The sequence below is a fragment of the Somniosus microcephalus genome, chromosome 4 (assembly GCF_052327205.1).
Source record: "Somniosus microcephalus isolate GS21.2 chromosome 4, FLI_Smic_1.0, whole genome shotgun sequence".
Classification (NCBI taxonomy): domain Eukaryota; kingdom Metazoa; phylum Chordata; class Chondrichthyes; order Squaliformes; family Somniosidae; genus Somniosus; species Somniosus microcephalus.
The window spans coordinates 335,023,261-335,043,161 of NC_140990.1; the positions used below are offsets into that span (position 1 = coordinate 335,023,261).

Here is a 19,901-nt window from a genome sequence, read left to right on the forward strand (position 1 = left end):
TGCGAAGACCCGGTCCATATTAACATGAACTTCTAGAATAAAGATTTCAATATTTCAGTCGAAAAAGAACACTTATCCCAATACCCCCCCCCCCAAAAAAAACCCACTTTGGGGTAAGATAATTGTAGTGATTTAAATATAACATGTAGAGAGAGGCCTGAGCGCAACATTCCTCGTTAAGTAGCATAACATATATCGAAAGAACATTAAAAATAAGACATATGCATTTTGTTCAGTCCATCAGCTTTCAAGATACAAGCCAAGTTTATGGGATGGCGGATTTTGATCAGCGTTTCCTAGAAAATATAAAAGTTTGAGGGAAATAAAAAGTTTTTTTTAATATTTAGAAAAAAACGATAGACCGGTTTGCTATTCGGAGGAGAGGAAGAGGACCGAGAAACAGAGACAAGAAAGTGGGTTTGAGGGAACCCATGGCCGGGTTCCGGGTAACAGAATGGTTGGGACTCACCAGGGGAGAAAGAGTGAGAGAGGATCAGAGACAGAGAGAGAGAGAACAGAAGTGGTTCGCTGACTGCCTTTTCAACACTGGAGCTCAAAGCTGCGAACTGGTGGGGCAGGGGGAGGAAGAGAGAGAGCGAGAGAGAAAAGTTCTGTAATTGCCCTCTCCCCCCGCTGAGTTGAGAAGAAAGTTTTTTTCTGCCTCCCTCCCTCCCCGCGTGTATCTTGTCTGAGGAATCACGGCACAGACACGCCGGCAGCGGCCCCAACTCGCCAAAACTCCGCGACTGAATTCATTCCTTTTTTTAAAAAAACACACACACACACAGAAGAGACTGGCTCCCGGATTTCTTCGCTGCATTTCAAACTTATGGGAGCTTTACTCTTTTTTTTTAAACGTGTGGATATTTTGTTTTTGGGTTACAGAAGCGCCCTGTTTTTGATGATAACGGTCCCACAAGTTTCCAAATCTTTTCTATGTTTGAAGTTTTTTTTTGTTTTACACAGTTGTTTCTTCCAGTTTGAAGCCTTTCAGCCAAGTACACGGATCAGATTACACCCCCCCAAAAAAAATCTTCACTGCAAGCAGGTAAAGTTTTAATGTTTGCCCCCCTCTCTCCTGTTGTAAGGATATCGACACCGATTGGTACCTGTTTGCGTTAGTGGACTGTTCGTTAACTGGTCACGCCTAAGTGCTGTTCCTTCTTAAACTTCTGTTTATGTTCTTAACAAAACTTTTTTTTAGCGGTTGTTGTCTGGTTGGTGGGGTAAGGGGGGGGGAGAGGAATTGTGATTCACAACAAACTGTGACTTTTGGAAAAAAACAGCCTCTAAAGTTTTCAAACAAATCTGGCTGTCCCCTTTTGTCCCACTTTACCTTTTATGGAATTCCAAAAATGTTTTGCTCTTTGCAACCTGATCCCGTTTCTTGAGTATTTTCTTTTGGAGTGCCGGGCGCCAGTCTGGTTAAGGAGTTAAAGGGGGAATCGGGAAAGTCTGTCTTTGTGTCTGTCCCCTCTCCCCCCACTCCAGTGACTGGGGGGGTAGAGAGTTGGACGGGCCAGTTTAGCAACTTTTTTTCGCTCTCGTTGTCAACCAAGTCTATGCAGCATTTTTCCCTGCGTGTAATGGGTGTTTTTGCACAGAATTTAATTGCTATCTTTGTATCTCAGAACCTGGTAATGAGGCGCATTTATATGTTTTTATTAACGGGGTCCAGCGTTTGCAGATAGAGAGTTTGAGACCCAAGTTTTACAGTAATGCCCCTTCTACCATCCCTCTCTCTAACTAGTCATGCAAAGACCCCCCGGACTTAATCGACCTGGGTTTTTTTTTGCCATACGTGAAGCTCTTAGCGACTTCATTTCTAACATGAGTAAAACTATTTTCATTCTGCATTTTTTCCATCTTGCGTGGAATTAATTGCGTGTCTTGGCATCACTCGGAGCCCATAAGTGCAAACCCCTCTTAATTACACGGTTTATTTAAATTTAGCGGTCCGGGTGTGCGGTTGACGAGAGTATGTCCGCGCTTCATTTCTGGTGATTAAAATCTGGTGCATTTTCTTCAAACCGTTGAGCCCAAATACGACCAACTTTGCTGCACTAAGGCCAAAGTTGATCTTAAAGGGACAGTGCTGCTGGAGGTAGCGAAACGATGATAGTTGTGAGTGCATCTGTGAGATGTTGCCTTTATATCAGTGAAAGCCGAAGAGTCTCAATGCAATCATTGTAAATAATAAATATATATATATATCTGTCAACATATATAAATATAAATGTATATAATTGATATAGGACAAGGCAGAGTGGTAACCAACACAGTCCTTCAGTACTGTCTGAGATGTGCATGGGGCATTGCTAAGATTCTTTGTGGTCCTGTGAGACCTGGCATCACTCCAATTACGAAGCCACTTTAATTGTACAAACATAAGGGTGCCACTGCTTTTGCTTTTAAGATACATGTATTAAAAACTTTTTGATGGGTTATCCGTATGAAATGTTTTTTCTCGGAGCAGTGTAGCTTTGAAATTGTCCAACTTTCATTTCTTACGGGCATCAATTTTTGGTTTCCCAAACGTTTTTTTTGTGTGTGTGCGTGCAGTGGACATTGTGGCTTGTAAGTCATACATTCCTGACTGCATTGCCCTTTTAAGGATGAAGCAGCATTTAAAAGAGCTGGATTGGGACATTTGTATTATAAAAGTTTTTTTTTAATAAGTGAGCATCTACGCCGTGGTAAACAGTGAAAGAAACTATTGTAAATATATTAGCATTGTATACAAATATGGCCATCTGAATTACAGTTAAATTCTCATGCAGTTGTTTCTTGTGGTGTTAGGACAGTTTGAAATGGAAATGCTATAAAGTTGGATAATATGAAACACACAAACCCAGCCTGGTTGTTTATTACGGATCAGCTGCGTTTGGTTGGAAAAAATCAGTTTACTGGAATTTGGTCAATTAAATGGCAGTTTAGTGCTTACAATATCATCAAGGAATCAGTGTATTGAAAATGACCCTTGGTCCCAGTGTTGGCTCCTGTTTATAATTTGTGCTGTGTTTCTTAAAAAAAAAAAAAAGTTTATGGTGTATATGAAGCAATTTGTGTGACTGATGCTTTTTAGTGCCACAGAGGCATTTTAAATACTGGTAGTTTCGACATGTTGAAACACTGGTTCAATTATCTTGCAAGCCCGATAAAACTCAATTTCCCCCCCCCCCCCCCCCCCCACAGTAACGCATATTTAGCGCTCGGTAAATCCCACACAAATAATCGCCCTTTACCTCTCTTGCTTGATCTGCAGTAGAGTTCTGTAATTTAAGTGCTGATCACATCTTGCGGTTACTTTGGAAGATTTGCTCCTGGCAAGTCAAAGGAGGCTGCTGCAGAGGTTGATTTGAGCTTTCATAGGGGTATGCATACCTGTATGCTGTATACCCAAGTACCTTTGATACTAGTTTCATAGCAATGTAAAGTTAGTGAATGATGCAGTGATAAGGTAGGACAATAAGTGTGACCAGCCTTGACAGTGCTTTTGGAACAAGGCAACGTTATGCTGCACTCACAGTAACAAGATTGGTACCAGTTTTGGGAGGGATGTGGGTACACAGAGCAAAGTTACATGGGGAGCTGAAGATGACAAACCCAGGAGACCCCATATATACATACTTCAGTGAAAACATCTGCGTGTAGATATGACATCAGCACAGACTGCGCCATGTCCGCTGGGCTGATACTTTACCGGTCGCTCATTCGCTGCAATTATTCTGTCATTGACGCAGCACACTAAAGGTGCAAAAGCATCTGTTACAGATTGTGCTACTTTCAAGGTGAAGTGCAAACCATTAGTGCAATGTGACATGCAAAATGGTGCAGCACCAAATGTGCAGTGTACCTGCAACCTTAGTAAGATAGTGTAAATGGTACTCCAGAAAGCAACAACACTAAGTGCTCCATGTTTTCAGTCTACTTAGTGTCTTGTTGTAATGTTGAGACTTTTCAGTGGACCTCAGTTTCAGGAGCAGCCAGCTGTGAAATCTGCGCTTAAATTCACCATCTAATTCCCAATGGCAGGCTTTGTATCTATCTGCACAGTGAAAACTTTCACACTTATTTTGCTTTCACTTTTTGCTATTTTTCAATTCTACTTAAATTCGTTCTGGTGGACAGATGCACTGACACTAGCACTGGTGATGTGGTGACTGACACTAGTACGAGGGATGCAGTGACTGACACTAGTACTAGGGATGCAGTGACTTACACTAGTACGAGGGATGCGGTGAATGACACTAGTACGAGGGATGCAGTGACTGCCACTAGTACGAGGGATGCGGTGACTTACACTAGTACGAGGGATGCGGTGACTGACACTAGTACTGGGGATGCAGTGACTTACACTAGTACGAGGGATGCGGTGACTTACACTAGTACGAGGAATGCGGCGACTGAAAGTAGTACTAGGGATGCAGTAACTGACACTAGTACTAGGGTACGGTGACTTACACTAGTACGTGGGATGTGGTGACTTAGACTAGTACGAGGGATGCGGTGACTTACACCAATATTAGGGATGCGGTGACTGACACTAGCATTCCAGATGTGGTGACTGACACTAGTACTAGGGATGTGGTGAGTTATACTAGTACGAGGGATACGGTGACTTACACTAGTACGAGGGATGCGGTGACTTAAACTAGTACGAGGGATGCGGTGACTTACACTAGTACGAGGGGTGCAGTGACTGACACTCGTACCAGGGATGCAGTGACTTACACTAGTACTAGGGATGCGGTGACTGACTCTAGCACTAGGGATGTGGTGAGTGACACTAGTACTAGGGATGCAGTAACTGACACTAGTACTAGGGTACGGTGACTTACACTAGTACTAGGGATATGGTGACTTACATTAGTACTAGGGATGCGGTGACTTACACTAGTATGAGGGATGCGGTGACTGACTCTAGTACGAGGGATGTGGTGACTTACACTAGCACGAGGGATGCGGTGACTTAAACTAGCACGAGGGATGCGGTGACTTACACTAGTACGAGGGATGCGGTGACTTAAACTAGTACGAGGGATGCGGTGACTGACACTAGTACTAGCGATGCAGTGACTGACACTAGTACTAGAGATGCAGTAACTGACAGTACTACGGTACAGTGACTTACACTAGTACGAGGGATGTGGTGACTTGCACTAGTACGTGGGATGTGGTGACTGACACTAGTATGATGGATGCAGTGACTTGCACTAGTACGAGGGATGTGGTGAATGACACTAGTAATAGGGATGCGGTGACTTACACTAGTTATGGGATGCAGTAACTGATACTAGTACTAGGGTACGGTGAGTTACACTAGTACTAGGGATTCAGTGAGTTATGCTACGACGATGGATGCGGTGACTGACACTAGTATTGGGATGCAGTGACTTACACTTATACTGGGGATGCGGTGACTTACACTAGTACGAGGGATGCGGTGACTGACACTAGTACTAAGGTTGTGGTGACTTATACTAGCATGAGGGATGCGGGGACTGATACTAGTACTAGGGATACGGTGACTTACACTAGTACGAGGGATGCGGTGACTGACACTAGGACTAGGGATGCAGTGACTGACTCTAGTACTAGGGATGCGGTGACTTACACTAGTACGGGATGCGGTGACTTACACTCGTACTAGGGATGCAGTAACTGACACTAGTACTAGGGATGCGGTGACTTACACTAGTACGAGGGATGCGGTGAATGACACTAGTACTAGGGATGCGGTGACTGACTACTACTAGGGATGCGGTGACTTACACTTGTACTAGGGATGCGGTGACTGACACTGGTACTAGGGATGCGGTGACTGACACTAGTACTAGGGTACAGTGACTTACACTAGTACTAGGGATACGGTGACTTACACTATTACGAGTGATGCGGCGACTGACACTAGTACGAGGGATGCAGTGACTGACACTAGTACGAGGGATGCGGTGACTGACACTAGTACAAGAGATGCGGTGACTTACACTAATACGAGTGATGCGGTGACTTAGACTAGTACTAGGGATGCAGTGACTTACACTAGTACAAAGGATGCAGTGACTGACACTAGCACTAGGGATGTGGTGAGTTACACTAGTACGAGGGGTGCGGTGACTTTCACTAGTACGAGGGATGCGGTGACTGACACTAGTACTAGGGATATGGCAACTGACACTAGTACTAGGGATCCGGTGACTGACACTAGTACTAGGGATGCGGTGACTGACTCTAGTACGAGGGATGCGGTGACTTAAACTAGTACGAGGGTTGCAGTAACTGACACTAGTATTAGGGATACGGTGACTTACACTAGTACTAGGGATGCAGTGAGTAACGCTACGATGAGGGATGCGGTGACTGACACTAGTACTCGGGATGTGGTGACTTGCACTAGTACGCGGGATGTGGTGACTTACACTAGTACGAGGGATGCGGTGACTGACACTAGTACTAGGGATGCGGTGACTGACACTAGTATGACGGATGCAGTGACTTACACTAGTACGAGGGATGTGGTGAATGACACTAGTAATAGGGATGCGGTGACTTACACTAGTTATGGGATGCAGTAACTGATACTAGTACTAGGGTACGGTGAGTTACACTAGTACTAGGGATACGGTGAGTTATGCTACGACGATGGATGCGGTGACTGACACTAGTACTAGGGATGCAGTAACTTACACTTATACTGGGGATGCGGTGACTTACACTAGTACGAGGGATGTGGTGACTGACACTAGTACTAGGGATGTGGTGATTTATACTAGTATGAGGGATGCGGTGACTGACACTAGTACTAAGGATACGGTGACTGACACTAGTACGAGGTGTGCAGTGACTGACACTAGTACTGGGATGCGGTGACTTACACCAGTACGAGGGATGTGGTGAGTGACACTAGGACTAGGGATGCGGTGACTTATACTAGTACTAGGGATGCGGTGAATTACACTAGTACTAGGGATGCAGTAACTGACACTAGTACTAAGGTGCGGTAACTTACACTAGTACTAGGGATGCGGTGACTGACTCTAGTACTAGGGATGCGGTGACTGACACCAGTACGAGGGATGCGGTGACTGACACTCGTACCAGGGATGCAGTGACTTACAGTAGTACTAGGGATGCGGTGACTTACACTTGTACTAGGGATGCGGTGACTGACACTAGCACTAGGGATGTAGTAACTGACACTAGTACTAGGGTACAGTGACTTACACTAGTACTAGGGATGCGGTGACTGACACTAGTACGAGTGATGCGGTGACTTAGACTAGTACTAGGGATGCAGTGACTTACACTAGTACGAAGGATGCAGTGACTGACACTAGCACTAGGGATGTGGTGGTTTACACTAGTACTAGGGTTGCGGTGACTGACAGTAGTACGAGGGATGTGGTGACTTAAACTAGTACGAGGGATGTGGGAAGTTACACTAGTACGAGGGATGCGGTGACTTTCACTAGTACGAGGGATGCGGTGACTGACACTAGTACGAGGGAAGTACTGACTTACACTGGCACTAGGGATGCGGTGACTTACACTAGTATGAGGGATGCGGTGACTGACACTAGTACTAGGGAAGCGCTGACTGATACTAGTACTAGGGATGCGGTGACTGACACTAGTATTAGGGATGCGGTGACTGACACTAGTATTAGGGATGCGGTGACTGACACTAGTATTAGGGATGCGGTGACTGACACTAGTATTAGGGATGCGGTGACTGACACTAGTACGAGGGATGCAGTGACTGACACTAGTACTATGGATGCGGTGACTGACACTATCACTAGGGATGAGGTGACTGACACTAGTACAAGTGATGCGGTGACTGACACTAGTACTAGGGATGCGGTGACTTACACTAGTACTAGGGATGCGGTGACTGACACTAGTATGAGGGATGCAGTGACTTACACTAGTATGAGGGAAGTACTGACTTACACTAGCACTAGGGATGCGGTGACTTACACTAGTACGAGGGATGCGGTGACTGACACTAGTACGAGGGATGCGGTGACTTACACTAGCACTAGGGATGCGGTGAATTACACTAGTACGAGGGATGCAGTGACTTACACTAGTACGAGGGAAGTACTGACTTACACTAGCACTAGGGATGCGGTGACTTACACTAGTACGAGGGATGCGGTGACTGACACTAGTACGAGGGATGCGGTGACTTACACTAGCACTAGGGATGCGGTGAATTACACTAGTACGAGGGATGCAGTGACTGACACTAGTACAAGGGAAGAGCTGACTGATACTAGTACTAGGGATGTGGTGACTGACACTAGTATTAGGGATGCGGTGACTGACACTAGTATTAGGGATGTGGTGTCTTACACTAGTACGAGGGATGTGGTGACTGACACTAGTACTAGGGATGCGGTGACTGACACTAGTACTAGGGATACAGTGACTGACACTAGTGCTAGGGATGCGGTGACTTACACTAGTACTAGGGATGTGTTGACTGACACTAGTGCTAGGGATGCGGTGACTTACACTAGTACGAGGGATGCGGTGCCAGACACTAGTACTAGGGATCCGGTGCCGGATACTAGTACTAGGGATTTGGTGACTTACACTAGTACTAGGGATGCAGTGACTTACACTAGCACTAGGGATGCAGTGACTTACACTAGTAGTAGGGATGCGGTGACTGACACTAGTACTACTGAAGCGGTGACTGACACTAGCATGCGGTATGCGGTGACTTACACTAGTGCTAGGGATGTGGTGACTTATACTAGTATGAGGGATGTGGTGACTGACACTAGTACTAGGGATACAGTAACTGACACTAGTACTAGGGTACGGTGACTTACACTAGTATTGGGATACGGTGACTTGCACTAGTACTAGGGATTCGGTGACTTACACTAGTACGAGGGATGCGGTGACTTACACTAGTATGAGCGATGTGGTGAATGACACTAGTACTAGGGATACGGTGACTGACACTCATACTAGGATGCGGTGACTGACACTAGCACTAGGGATGCAGTGACTGACACTAGCACTAGGGATGCAGTGACTGACACTAGCACTAGGGATGCAGTGACTTACACTAGTACTAGGGATGCGGTGACTTGCACTAGTACGAGGGATGCGGTGACTTACACTAGTACTAGAGATGCAGTGACTTACACTAGTACTAGAGATGCGGTGACTGAAACTAGTACTAGAGAGCCGGTGACTGACACGTACTGGTGATGCGGTGACTTACACCAATATGAGGCATACGGTGACTGACACTAGCATGAGGTATGCGGTGACTTACACTAGTGCTAGGGATGTGGTGACTGACTCTAGCACTGGGGATGTGGTGATTTACACTAGTACTAGGGATGCAGTAACTGACACTAGTACTAGGGTACGGTGACTTACACTATTACTGGGGATATGGTGACTTGCACTAGTACTAGGGATGCGGTGACTTACACTAGTACGAGGGATGCGGTGACTGATTTAGTGCTAGGGATGCGGTGACTTACACTAGTACGAGGGATGCAGTGACTTACACTAGTATGAGGGATGCGGTGACTTACACTAGTACGAGGGATGCGGTGACTGACACTCGCAGCAGGGATGCAGTGACTTACAGTAGTACTAGGGATGCGGTGACTGACACTTGTACTAGGGATGCGGTGACTGACACTTGTACTAGGGATGCAGTAACACACTAATACTAGGGTACAGTGACTTGCACTAGTACTAGGGATGCAGTGAGTTACGCTAAGACGAGGGATGCGGTGACTGACACTAGTACTAGGGATGTGGTGACTTAAACTAGTACGCGGGATGTGGTGACTTACACTAGTACGAGGGATGCGGTGACTTACACTAGTACTAGGGATGCGGTGACTGACACTAGTACGATGGATGCATTGACTTACACTAGCATTCCAGATGTGGTGACTGACACTAGTACAAGGGAAGCAGTGACTGACACTAGTACTTGAGATGCAGTGACTTACACTAGTACGAGGGATGCGGTGACTTACACTAGTACTAGAGATGCGGTGATTGAAACTAGTACTAGAGATGCGGTGAGTTGCACTAGTACGAGGGTTGCGGTGACTTACACTAGTACCAGGGATATGGTGACTGACACTAGTACTAGGGCTGCGGTGACTGCCACTAGTACTAGGGATGCGGTGACTGAAACTAGTACTAGGTAGCCGGTGACTGGCAATAGTACTAGGGATGCGGTGACTTACACTAGTACGATGGATGCGGTGACTGACACTAGTACTCGGGATGCAGTGACTTACACTTATACTGGGGATGCGGTGACTTACACTAGTACGAGGGATGCGGTGCCAGACACCAGTACTAGGGATGCTGTGACTTACACTAGTATGAGGGATGCGGTGACTGAGACTATTACTAGGGATGCAGTGACTTGCACTAGTACTAGGGAAGCGATGAATTACACAAGTACTAGGGATGCGGTGACTTACACTAGTACTAGGGATGTGGTGACTGACACTAGTCTTAGGGATGCAGTGACCTACACTAGTACGAGGGATGTGGTGACTTAAACTAGTACTAGGGATGCAGTGACTGACACTAGTACTAGGGATGCAGTGACTGACACTTTAAATGATTGTCATTTTACACGCATCCATTTACCATCCTGGTAAAGTATCTTAAAGGATAATTTAGCAGATAATATTGTCTCTTAGCACTAGCTTAGGAATGCTTTCACCGCAGTCCTTAAGTGCTTATGTGTAGTTACTTTATCCATATAACATCGATAACTGCACAGAATTGTCACATAAACACAACTTCTTTCTGGCTTTATTTGTTTTTTTTAGATACTTGGCAAATTCGTGATTTTTTTGAAGCTAAATAATGAAACTTGCACTATCTGCACTTGCAATGTGTTAAACATACTTAAGTATTTTGAATTGTATCCTGTTTATAAATAATGCAAAGGGTTTCTTTTCATTACTTAGTAAACAGTCTCTTAATTTTTACATATATATAGTGTAGTCCGATTGATTTTCAATGCATTACTTTTACACAGAAAGCACCATTGACAGAATGTACTCCCCATTAAGATGCCAACTATTGCTGGTGTTAACATAATTGTTTTCAGGGATGTTGGTAAGAGCTGGTGTGATGCCCCATTAATACCACTAGACCAGTCGCCACCCAGCTTCGCGCTCACCTCTCCCAAAGTTTCCTTTTTCAATCTTTTCAATCCAGCGCCTCTGCTACTCAAGGCCCCTAGTGAAATTCATTGATAACGTCCCCTGTGACTATGATCATGCCACTTTATCCTTCCTTATTGTCCTTAACACCTCCACATCATTCAGTCCTACTGTCTGTCCTCCGTATAACCATCCTCACTCGGTTCCAGTCCCAACCAGCATATTCCCAGCAGTGGCTTTGCCTCCCATCTCAACGAGATCATCACCAGAATATCCGAGGCTTGACCCCCTCCTGTTCCTAGTTTACGTGCTGCCCTCAGTGACATTAACAGTAGGATTGGGGTGAGTTTCCATATGTATCTTGATGACCCCCCCAGATCTAATCTCCATTCTTGACTCCACCGCCACCTCATATTTCTAATCTGCCTCACATGCCTATCTAATATCAAGTTATGGATGAGACACAACTCTCTTCAATTGAACAATGGGGAAACCAAAAGCATTTTATTTAGCCCGTACCCAAAAATTCTTTACCCATTCCGCTCCCCGACTGTACACTCAGGCTGAACAAAACCTGAGCTGAGCTTCGAAACCCCGCTTACATCCGATCACTTACCAAGATTGCTTACTTCTACCTTTGCACCATTGGTCACCTCCACCCCATTTCACACGTACTGCCACTGAAAGCCTAATACTGTATATGCTTTTGCCATCTCGAGACTTGATTTCTCCAAACCCCTCACTGTCAGCCTCCAACCTACACAAATTCAAACTTGTCCAAACTCTGCTACACACAATCTACCTTACATTCAGTTCTGCTCACCCTGTTCCCAATGATTGCAACAGACTCCCTCTCTTCCTCCCCGCGACGGACTCCCCCTCTTCCTCCCCGCGACAGACTCCCCCTCCCCCTCCCCCTCCTTGCGATGGACTCCCTCTCCCCCTCCTCGCGACGGACTCCCCCCTCCCCGCGACGGACTCCCCCCTCCCCCTGCCCGCGGCGGACTCCCCCTCCCCGCGGCGGACTCCCCCTCCCCCTGCCCGCGGCGGACTCCCCCTCCCCCTCCCCGCGGCGGACTCCCCCACCCCCTCCCTGCGGCGGACTCCCCCTCCCCCTGCCCGCGGCGGTCTCCCCCTGCCCGCGGCGGTCTCCCTCTCCCCCTGCCCGTGGCAGTCTCCCTCTCCCCCTGCCCGTGGCGGTCTCCCTCTCCCCCTGCCCGCGGCGGTCTCCCTCTCCCCCTGCCCGCGGCGGTCTCCCTCTCCCCCTGCCCGCGGCGGTCTCCCTCTCCCCCTGCCCGCGGCGGTCTCCCTCTCCCCCTGCCCGCGGCGGTCTCCCTCTCCCCCTGCCCGCGGCGGTCTCCCTCTCCCCCTGCCCGCGGCGGTCTCCCTCTCCCCCTGCCCGCGGCGGTCTCCCTCTCCCCCTGCCCGCGGCGGTCTCCCTCTCCCCCTGCCCGCGGCGGTCTCCCTCTCCCCCTGCCCGCGGCGGTCTCCCTCTCCCCCTGCCCGCGGCGGTCTCCCTCTCCCCCTGCCCGCGGCGGTCTCCCTCTCCCCCTGCCCGCGGCGGTCTCCCTCTCCCCCTGCCCGCGGCGGGCTCCCTCTCCCCCTGCCCGCGGCGGGCTCCCTCTCCCCCTGCCCGCGGCGGCCTCCCCCTCCCCGCGATGGCCTCCCCCTCCCCCTCCCCGCGACGGGCTCCCTCTGCTCCCCACAACATGCAGAAGTCAAAATTCCAGACCTTGATTCCAAATTCCCCATGGCTTCACCTTATCCAACCTGTGTAATCTCCTCCAGCCTTCCAGCTGAGGCCTTCAGGCCTCCAATGGCCACCTGTGCATTCCCTTCCCTCCATTTCTCCATCAGTGGTAGAGTCACCAGCCATCTCCACTCTATTCTCGGGAACCTCCGGCTCACCCCCCGACACCCCAGCCCTTTTTTCCCTTGCTACTTCGCTTCCCACTGTTTTAAAAAAAACCTCCTCAAAGCTGCTCTTTATTTGGCCATGTCCTTGGTCCCCTCTCCTAACTCTTGTACTACAGCTTGGCATCTGTTCTCTCCTGTGGGAAATGGCTGGTGATTTTTATGACCTTAAAGGCGCTATAACAATGCAGGTTGTTGTTGGTTGGCGGGATGGGGGGGGTTGCGGCTATATGGTTTGTGTTACTTGATAGGCACCCTGAGCGCATTTGTGTGAAAAAGATAGCTTCTCAGACACCCCATTCATTGTCTGTGTTCTGATCCAGATTTTACAGTAATATAAACAGGGAAGGCTTGGAGGCTATCTCGTCTGTGCCTGAACTGATAAAAAGCCAACTTGCGCGAGACATACTGAAAACGTTAATGTTGGCAGAGCTGAAAATAATGTAATGCTAACAATTCACTTACAAAATAATTACACCAGTTCACCCATTGTGGACATGAGGAGGAATCTGTTACCGTACACTGAAAATGTTCATTAACTTTGTGTGGGGTAGGTGTAGTGTGTGTGTGGGATTTTAACTATATAACAGATATGGATACTGAATAAACTGAAGTAGGAGGGAGAGAGCAGGGGCAATTTTAATTATTATTACAGCAATTATTTTTGATCTTGTTGTGAAACGGCAATGGCTTGTGTGACTGTAGCTTCATGGAGAGTTGTTCGGCGTGAGGGCCTGATCACAGCGATTTGCATAGGAAGAAAGATTTAGTGCCGTTGCTATTGTGTTCAATGAAGAGTTCCAGCAGTCAGGCCAGAGGGAATGAAAAGGCTGCAAAGAAATGATGGGCTATTCAGGTTTTTTCGCAGTCTAAAGCTGTGGTCATCTGCCTCTGAAATCCACGATCAGGATGTCACTTTCATCTTCAGGAACACCATTATGTTGCTTTTCTCACACATTCACTTTTGTCAGGGATTATTGATCAGATATTCTTTTTCTTCACTCCTGTGGAAACCTGTTGTTTTGCGTCTTAAAGTTCAAATGGGATGAAACCCCAGAAATTTAATCTTGCTCTCTTTCGTACAATAGCACCGAAATCATTCTCAATATATTGGGCTAAGCCACTGTTAAGTTAAAGTATCGCTGCGATAAGGGCATCTGCATTCTTGGGAGGTAGACGGGAGTCCTGAAGTACGATGCGTCGCTTTTTCCTGAATGTTTCTGAAAGCGAGTCGTGTGAAATGTGTTGATTATGAGTCCATTTCTTTATAAAAATGTTTCTCTGAAATCTGCTTCTTTGTTTAATATATTGTAGCAGAGAAACTCTTCATTTTGAATAAGGTTTTGGCACTTTGAACACGGGTAATCTGACAAGTGTGCATTCCAGTCCCAATTGTCGTGTATAATGAATGTAAAGCCATTGTCTTGCTAAATTTTGAATTCTCCCCCCCCTTCCCCCCCCCCCTCCCCCACCCCTCCGTCCAGCTGAGAGGGCATGCACATATGTGACCGGCCCCATCACCTTTGGCCATACCACTATTGAGCTGGGCACCAGGAGAGGTGTGTCCACGTGGTCCAGAATGAACCTTCCTAGCTGAGATCCAGAACTCCGAACAGGGTAGGAATTCCTCTGGTGGCTGCGTGCAGGGACATCATAAAAGAAAGAAAGACTTGCATTTATATAGCGCCTTTCACGACCACCGGATGTCTCAAAGTGCTTTGCAACCAATGAAGTACTTTTTGAAGTGGAGTCACTGTTGTAATGTGGGAAACACGGCAGCCAATTTGCGCACAGCAAGGTCCCACAAACAGCAATGTGATAATGACCAGATAATATGTTTTTGTTATGTTGGCTGAAGGATAAATATTGACCAGGTCTTCTTCGAAATAATACCATGCGATCTTTTACGTCCACCTGAGAGAGCAGACGGGGCCTCGGTTTAATGTCTCATCCGAAAGATGGCACCTCCGACAGTGCAGCGCTCCCTCAGCACTGCACTGGAGTGTCAGCCTAGCTTTATGTGCTCAAGCCCCTGGAGTGGGACTTGAACCCACAACCTTCTGACTCAGAGGCGAGAGTGCTGCCCACTGAGCCACAGCTGACACTGTACATAAAGGAACATGTTGGCACTTTCACTAGAAATACAGAGGGAATCTTCACAAACGAGTTTACAGTGCCTTACACTAATGTATGTGAATCTGTGCCCCAGCATCCCTCCGCTACCATAATCTATTTAATAGTCAAGAGAAGCCATAATTGAATTGTTGTAAAGTAACCTGCAATACTTAATTGGCTGTAAAGCGCTTTGGGACGTCCTGAAGTCATGAAAGGTGCTACAGTATATAAATGCAAGTTCTTTCTTTGCTTTTTATTCAAAAGTTCTGTACACACAACTCCATTCTACTGCTGTATTTAGAGAAGGTTCATGCGAGAATTTGTACTTTTTTGTCTCACTTTACGTCGCACAATTATCAAGCTTTCAGTAAAATTGCAGGACAAAAATTCACAGCACAGCAGATGACCAAAAGCATGTTATCCAAGTGTGGCTTTACCGCACTATTGTTTATGATATCCTTGCAAACAGCTGCCATGTGTCCTTATTATTGACAGTTCTCTCGACAAGTACTACATGAAAGAGCGTCAGTTTTAAGGATCCAGATAACCCTCTACACAGGGTCCATCAACACAGTTCTTTGTATGCAGGACAATGCTGTAAAGTCTGGCAGATCTTTGAGTCCCTGCTGTGGAGAGCTGTTCGGTTGCTGAAGTACACTTATGCTAACTTGAATTGATTTAACTTAAATGGCTGCTGGCGACCATGAATGGCAATGATTTTCCTGATGTGTTGCATGTTAGTAAAGGATGTACCAGTCAAAATGAAAGAACAGAGAGCTTGGTGTATTCAGTTAAATAAATAGATATATTTAAAATACACATCATTTACTGCAGCCCCTTTCTGCTTTCTGTCAGGCAGGATTCTCTTATCTCCCTGATGGTTCACGAGATAACTGTGATGCCTTATGTGGGACTGAGCCATGCAAATCCGCCAGGTCCCAGGTCTGATCCATGCTGATTCAGCCAAAGTAACAGTAGGCGTGCCTTGACTTCTCCTGGGCCAGGGAGCACAAGTATTCAGTCAGGGTTCCAGTTTCTGACTGCTATTCAGTGATCCCTGCTGGAATGTGTGTGTGTGTGTGTCTGTGGAAAGGTGCATGCAGTGGAGGCACGGACACCCAATTAGTGAAATGGGGATAGGCAGGGAAGAAAGAAAGAAAGACTTGCCTGTATATGACGCCTTTCATGACCACCGGACATCCCGAAGCGCTTATACAGCCAATTGAAGTAGTAGTAGTACACTTTTTTGAAGTCACTGTTGTAATGTAGGAAACGCGGCAGCCAAATTGCACACAGCAAGCTCCCACAAACAGCAATGTGATAATGACCAGATAATCTGTTTTTTTAGTGATGTTGAGTGAGGGATAAATATTGGCTAGGACACCAGGGATAACTCCCCTGCTCTTCTTCGGAAATAGTGCCACGGGATCTTTTACGTCTACCTGAGAAAGCAGACGGGGCCTCGGTTTAGTGTCTCATCCGAAAGACGGCACCTCCGACAGTGCAGCACTCCCTCAGTATGGCACTGGGAGTGTCAGCCTAGATTTTTGTGCTCAAATCTCTGGAATGGGACTTGAACCCACAACCTTCTGACTCAGAGGTGAGAGTGGTCCCAACTGGGCCACAGCTGACACTGCAGTAGGGCTATTGTATAATGAAAAGAAAAGTGGAGTTATTCCCGATTTCCTGGCCAATATTTATCCTCCCAACATCACTGCAACAGACTATCTGGTCATTACCACATTGCTGTTTGTGGGACCTTGCTGTGTGCAAATTAGCTGCCGCGTTTCCCACATTACAACAGCAACTACACCTCAAAAGTACTTTATCGGCTGTAAAGCACTTTGGGATGTCTTGAGGTTGTGAAAGGCACTATATAAACACAAGTTCTGTCTGTCTTTCTTAATTATCATCTGGCAATAGTTACAAAGTATAGATTATTAACAAGATGGAGAGTAAAGCCCAGCAGTTCCACCTCAGACCATGTCGGAAATAGTTTACAAATTCTTGGGCCCGGCTGCAGTCTGAATTCCCTCAACTCCTGCCCGCCCTTCTTTAGGTGCACAGAAAGAATTCTTGAATGATTTTGATTCAGTGCAGGTGCACAGGTTGTGCTCGAGAACTGAAGCCCTGGCTCTATGTATTCTGTTTTGTTTTCTTGGTTCTGGGATCTCTGCCTACCCGCCCTGAGTTCTCTCCGTTACTAATTCACAGAGCGGTCGTTCCGAGTCTTGATCACTGTTGCCAGATGTTTCCTCAGAAGCCGAAGCATTGGGAATTCCTTGGCAACTTCTGGTCATTTCAAAGACCAGATCCGTTGACTAGATTTCCCCCGGACGATATTCATTTTCCAAAAATCCCTTTTGATTTTTCAAGGCTTGCAATTGCTTTGAATTTGCAGCATGCGTCGTGAGTTTAAGACTGCTAAGAAATGGCATTTTCCTGCTTGGGTGGGGGAGGGGGTGGGGTGGTTTGTTTCTGTCTCTCCAGGTTTTCTTTCCTCCTCTCCTGAAGACATGGCCGGCTGGAGTTTGGGTCCACTGACAGTGCTCCGCTTTTGAATCTATGACCATTCCTCATATATGTGAGCCTGGAAAGTGAGAGTCAGCAATCTGTTAGATCATGGGGGCGTCACAGCTGAAATCTGTCTAATTGTAGGGCTATTACAGCTGAAATATGTTTGATTGTAGGGGGTATCATAGCTGAAATGTGTAATATGTACATGCTCTTCTTCGAAATACTGCCATGGGAGCTTTCCCAGCCACCTGAGAGGCCTCGTTTCAACGACTCATCAGAAAGACGGCACTTGCGACAGTGCAGCACACCCTCACTACTGCACTGGAGTATCCGCTCAAGTCTCTGATTCAGAGGCGAGTGTGCTACACCCATTGAGGCACAGTTTACAAACTCCATCTTGTAGGCTGACTGACTTTGCTAATCTGAATGTAACCCTTGCTTAATGCAGCATTGGCACAGTGCTTACTGGTGTTGAAATAATGTTTATAACTTAACACACTCTCAAACTGATGTATCAACGTAGTTAGCACCCTGCTGAAGGAAAACTAGGAGACTGGCACTTAAAGGTCAGGTGTCCTTTGATTCGAAATGCTGCTCGGGCTTAGCATCAACCCTTTCCTGAGCATAGGACCATGGGCTTGGCACCACACAACATGCTGACCCTTTGGGACGTCTGCAAAGGAAAATCTTCAAGACACTTTTTTAAGCTAATGTAGTTATATTAACCACTTCCCTCTGTCCTTATCCCTGATTTTCCAAAAGCAAGTCATCCTGGTGCAACCTGTCCTATTGACCCTCTGCTGGTCACAGAGGTGATAAGCCTCAAAGCACTAGAGAGGTACCACCAACGCTGCCTCCGCAAGATCCTGCAAATCCATTGGCAGGATAGGCGCACCAACGTCAGTGTTCTTGCTCAGGCCAACATCCCCAGCATCGAAGCTCTGACCATGCTCAATCAGCTCTGATGGACGGGTCACATTGTCCGCATGCCCGATATGAGACTCCCAAAACAAGCGCTCTATTCGGAGCTCCGGCACTGCAAGAGAGCCCCAGGTGGGCAGAGGAACACCCTCAAAGCCTCCTTGAAAAAGTGTAACATCCCCACCGACACCTGGGAATCCCTGGCCCAAGACTGCACAAAGTGGAGGAGAAGCATCCGGGAAGGCGCCGAACACCTCGAGTCTCTTCACCGGGAGCAAGCGGAAGCCAAGCGCAGGCAGCGCAAGGAGTGCACGTCAACCCAAGAACCCCACCCACCCACCCCTTCAACCACCGTCTGCCCCACCTGTGACAGAGACTGTAGGTCCCGCATTGGACTCATCAGTCACCTGAGAACTCATTTTTAATGTGGAAGCAAGTCATCCTCGGTTCCCAGGGACTGCCTAAGAAGAAGAGGAGAAGCCACCAATGTCGGTGCCATTGAGAACACTGCCTTACTCACAGTCACTTATGTCACTGGGAAACGCGGGCATTAACATTTTTCACCGTTAGAAAATCCAGGCCTACATACAAAATAAATTGCATTCTTATCTACTGACTAATCCTCCAATGATAAGTACATTTATGGATTAAATTACCAAAAGTGCAGCTATTCCTGATCATGACATAAGAATTAGGAGCAGGAGTAGGCCATACGGCCCCTCAAGCCTACTCCGCCATTCAATAAGATCATGGCTGATCTTCGACCTCCGATTACTTTCCTGCCCGATCCCGATATCCCTTGATTCCCCTAGAGTCCAAAAATCTATCTCGCTCAGCCTTGAATATACTCAATGAGCCAGCATCCACAGCCCTTTGGGGTAGAGAATTCCATAGATTCACAACCCCCTGAGTGAAGAAATTCTTCCTCATCTCAGTCTTAAATGGCCGAGCCCTTAACCTGAGACTGTGCCCCCTAGTTCTAGACTCTCCAGCCAGGGGAAACAACCTCTCGGCATCTACCCTGTCAATCCCCTTGAGAATCATATGTTTCAATGAGATCACCTGGGATGAGAGGGCTGTCCTATGAGGAGAGATTGTGTAGAATGGGCCTAGACTCTCTGGAGTTTAGAAGAATGAGAGCTGATCTCATTGAAACATACAAGATTCTGAGGGGGATTGACGGGGTAGATGCTGAGAGGTTGTTTCCCCTGGCTGGAGAGTCGAGAACGAGGGGGCATAGTCTCAGGATAAGGG

The 19,901-nt window shown here is 47.1% G+C and overlaps 1 protein-coding gene across 1 annotated transcript in view; it reads left to right on the forward strand.

Annotated features, from left to right (window-relative positions):
* Positions 1-539: 539 nt before the first annotated feature.
* Positions 540-19,901, forward strand: part of gli2a (GLI family zinc finger 2a) — a 463,484-nt gene continuing 444,122 nt past the window's right edge. Inside the window, exon 1 of the mRNA XM_085986883.1 lies at positions 540-1,048. The gene's annotated coding sequence lies outside the window, so the exon portion shown is untranslated. The remainder of the gene's footprint in view (positions 1,049-19,901) is intronic.